Here is a 4,886-nt window from a genome sequence, read left to right as displayed (position 1 = left end):
CGTCATCCATTGAAGGAACTGAGTTTTCATCACTCTCATCAAACTGTGGCTCCTCTGATTTTGTGGAATCAGACTCATCGCCAAATTTTACCTCATATTTCTTAACAACCCATTTTTGATTGTCAAGTTTCACACTACGCTTGTAAATTCTCTTCGAACACTCACCAACTTCAAATGTTGAATTTTTGAAAACTTTAAATTTTTCAGTTGGTGGTTCGGTTTTATCAATAACAACTTCTTTCAATTTTCCAGAAACTCCCTGTTTTGTGTTTGTCTCTTTCGGACAGTTCCATGCAATGTGACCGGCTTCATTGCATCGGAAACAGGTTCTGGTTTCTCTCTTCACGTAAGCTCCATTCTTTTTCTTCTCGGCAAGAAATTCTTGATTAGATTGTTTCCAGAATGAGCACTTCTTCTCCTCTTCCGAGCTTGTACCTGAAATAAATTTTGTATTTGTTTTAGAAAATTTTCCATTTTTATAGTTTTCTGGTGGAGTAAAACCAAGTCCTTTCTTTTTGTAGCTACGATTTTGGTTTGGTTTCTTTTGAAAACCCGAACCAGAATTGTAACCTTTTTTCTTGTTTAAACGTTGTTGAACTCTTGAGGTGTAAAATTTAGGTTTTACAATAAGATTTTCATCTTTTATTTCAGAAATATTAATTTCTGTTAGTTTGAAAACCTTTTTAATCATTTCTGGTTTAACACCTCTTATTGGAAACTCTTTATCAAAATATAATTTGTCAGAACCATTCTAAGTATATGCAACTTCAAACGTTTCGTCATTCAAATTAGATTTTGACAACAAAAACTCTTTACTGTAAACCCGTTTTCCCGATGATTTAGAACTCTTTTCAGACGAACTCGAACTCCTGACTGACTGACATGAACTTTCGGACTCGGACTTTGACTCTGACTCCTCATCCTTATCCAACACCTGATCGACCACTCGTTTTATCAGTTCAGACTCATGATCTGTGTCGGACGCTGTGAACGTGACGTCAATATTGTCTGGTAAAACATCGGTTATCTCGGATTCTAGCTTAATATTGATCGCCTGTTTTAGTTCTTCCTCATTAGGTTTTCTAGGCGAGTACCCTTCCCAAATCGGAGGCGGACACTTATTATAACAGACACCCTGTTTCTTACCAGTATCCGTTCTCTTCTTTGGCTGTTCATCTTTAAATGCCTCGAAACCTTCAACTGTTGGATAAATTCTATCCATTACGTAGTCACAACCTTTGTAACTTTGCAGCAATCTTCTGATTCTTTCATTCTCAACTGCTTCATTCTCCAACTCTTTCTTCAACTTTGCACATTCTTCTATGTACATGTTGATCTCTTTTTGCTTTGTCATCATGGTAGCATTCAACATCTTCAAAGCTTTCTCTCGTTCAGAGCTAGTCTTCTCCAGACCATTCACATGCCTGTTCAATACATCATACGACTTTTTCAAATTCTTTACATCAAATAACAATTGTTCTTTCAACTTTTCTAGCTCACTAAACCTCTCATCTTTTTCTATACGTTGTTTACAAGACTCTAAACATGTAAGAAAAGGTTTTGTGACTTCAACAATCTTTTCGATCTCTATGATTTTTTCAACTTCAACAACTTTCTCAGCTTCAGTCACCTTTTCTGCTTCAATAATCTTCTCATTAACACTATTATTATCAGTTGGTGATTGATCAAACTCTACTAATTTGTCAGAACTATCATCCGAAGAACCAGAGTTAGATGATGTTTGATCAAAAACGAATGCTCTTTCGGAACTTTCATCTGAAGAACCAGAATCAGTTGATGTTTGATCAACAACAATTGATTCTTCAGAACTTTCATCGGATGAAACAGATTTTTCTTCTTGATTCTTCTTATTCACATCATTGTTCTCCATTTGTTCTTCAAGCTTCTGAATGAATTGACAAATTGACAATCTAGAGTATTCTCCATTTCTTTTTAAATCCAACAGATATGTACCCCATTCTTGTTGAGGTATGGAATTGGCTAATCTCTTAACCCATTCATTTGGATTTTTCTGAATACCCTTCTCAGACATTAAGCGAACAAGATGACTATACCTCTCAATGATACTCTTTGTACTTTCTCCTGGACAACCTGAAAACAAATCAAATTCTTTCTTTAATACATTTATTCTATTAACTGTTTCACTAGTCATACTAAAGAATTTTAAGTCCATGATTCGGAAACACGTTTATCGAGACAGTCACTTAAAATGAAATATCAAATTCAAACTAGATCCCCTTTCGAATGAAATGATTCACCTCGTGAAACACCTGAAACAAACAAACAAAACACAATCAGTTTAAAACTTATCAATTAACAGAAACGAACTGATACTCGAACCGATGAATATTCTTTGCGAGATTGAATGTTGACAAACTGTGTAGACTGAAATTGATGCGAACTGAGATTTAAATTGGCAAACTGTGAAAACTGCTATGATTCGGATCACTTTCACACGAACAACCTCACTAAGTGCGAACTGAGTTCACTCTCAATTGACCTAGTTCACAAAGGTATGACCTGAACTATTTCAAGCGAGTTGACTGAACTGACAAGTTTGAATTCAACTGAACTGAACCACCTCTTGTGATATTATCGAGACAATATGTTTATCAGCAAACACACTTAACTTTTGACTAACTTGATATAACAAATGATATAATACTCCCTCATTAGACCTTTGAAAGCATTAAATGAAACAATTTATTGGGCCACCCCTTCCACTTAGATGAGATATGATAGGGCCTTACAAGTGGACGGCAATTTTAGAAAGTGGCTGACAAACAAGTATGAGTCTACCCAATGATTGGGCCAAATAACCTGGTTATCCTATAGGGCCGTCAAAAACACATGAGTCTATCCTTTGTATACTATCTCAAAAAGGCCAATTTATTTCAACTCTTTTATATTTCAACTCACTTTTGTTGAAGTCTATCTCGAATTAACAACAAAAAATATCTGATTTGGCCTCAACTATCACACTCACACAGTTGAATCGCACATGGGTCGGCAAATAGTGGACGGCATTTATGATGATGCAATTATATGAAGCACATAGGGAAAAATAAATTCACATGTAACGTAAAAGCTGATTGGGCCTTCACTTAATGTAGAGAAACAAACCACATGACCTTTTATGTAGCCGACAATCTTTTTATGTTCAGAAAATCACATGAAAGGGATGACTCATAAGCGAACCATGTGATTGACCAAAAGAGCGGACCAGAAACCTTGTATCTAATTATTTGACACAAAAGCGAACCACTTCAAAAAACCCCTATGAGCGGACCCAAAAATGTATTATGAGCGGTCCAACTGTTACACAATGAGCGATCCACCATGTGTTCGGAAAAGTGATCTAAACAACTAATTATGGAGCGGTCCTGAAACTTTGATCAAAAAGCGGTTCAAGTCTGTTCAAATAAGCGGTTCAAGTCTGCAACTTTGACGTGAATTCGAACGAAAAAATCTCGATTTCTCCTAAACGGTTTGGAGTTTCGATCTGAAACTTGGTAGGGTTTTAGATCAGGTATAGGCGCACAATATATCCAAAAATCAGCTGAAACGGACCGTGAAAACTCGGTCTGGCGAAGAAAAAGGTGTAGAAGAAAGAATACGTGACGAAATCCAGCAAATCTCAATAGAACTCCTCCTCCTGAAGCTCTGATACCACTTGTAGGATCGGATTCTGACCCGAACGAGTCAATCAGAGGAGTTTGATCAGATACAGGTGCGGAAAACAAGTGCCTGACGTAGAAACAGCTAGATATTCTCTTAATTCTCTTTTCTGATTAATTTGACAGTGTTTACATGCAATTCTCACACCGGCAGCACCTCGGTATGGAAATCTAGAAGTTACAAATGTGGACCTCTCATATGGTATTTATAGGTGAGGTGGACCTCTTATTTGGCATGTCCGTATAAGCGGTCCAGGTAGGTGTGAGGTGGACCTCTTATTCGGCATGTCCGTATAAGCGGACCAGCACTCTAAAACACCTAAACTCTCCAGTTTTCTCGTAAAACGCGCCCTAATCTATACAATACAATGAAAAACTCGATCTAAGACGAAATCAACAGATGTAGTGCACCAACAACCCATCACCGTTCCACCCATAGTCAATGACAACTCATGGCAGATTCCATCTTATGCCATGCAAGCCATCACCAATACCATTCAATTCCATGGCCGAGACGATGAGGACGCCCCGGCCCACATCAACCGTTTCTCTCGTATGCTAGCTACCTTTAGCCTTCACGGTGCACCCAACGATTCCACCTACCTACAGCTTTTCCCATTCTCATTAGCCAGCCGTGCGGCTACCTGGTTAGACTCTCAACTAACCGGTACCTTTACCACATGGGCGGGGCTTCGTCAAGCCTTTTGGATAAGTATTTCCCGCCCGCTAAAGCCTCACGCCTTAGAGACCAAATCCACTCCTTTCGCATGGAGCCCGACGAGCCATACTACCTTGCTTAGGAGCGTTTCCAAAACCTGTGTGCTCGTTGCTCCCAGCATGGTCTTTCCGACTGGGCTTTATGTGAGAAATTTTATAACGGTCTCACCCAAGAGACTCGTGATAGGTTCGATACTAATGCGGGGAGGGGGGCATATGATGGGTATTCTTACAGTTGCCGAGTGTCTAGAGCGTTTTGAGGCATTTGCTCAGTCTCAATCCCAATCACGATCCGATCAGAGGTATCAAAGTGGTAATTCCAATACCACTACTAGTGCACCCGCCCGAGGGGTGAACCATGTCACCATGGATCCTAGTTTAGCCTCTGTTTTGGAAAACATGTCTAGGGAACTTAAAGAAATCAAGGCTAAGGTAGACAAATGTGAGTATTGTCGAGGGGGTCACGACACG

The sequence above is a fragment of the Helianthus annuus genome, chromosome 4 (genome assembly GCF_002127325.2).
Source record: "Helianthus annuus cultivar XRQ/B chromosome 4, HanXRQr2.0-SUNRISE, whole genome shotgun sequence".
Lineage (NCBI taxonomy): Eukaryota > Viridiplantae > Streptophyta > Magnoliopsida > Asterales > Asteraceae > Helianthus > Helianthus annuus.
Note: the sequence above shows the minus strand (reverse complement) of the source record.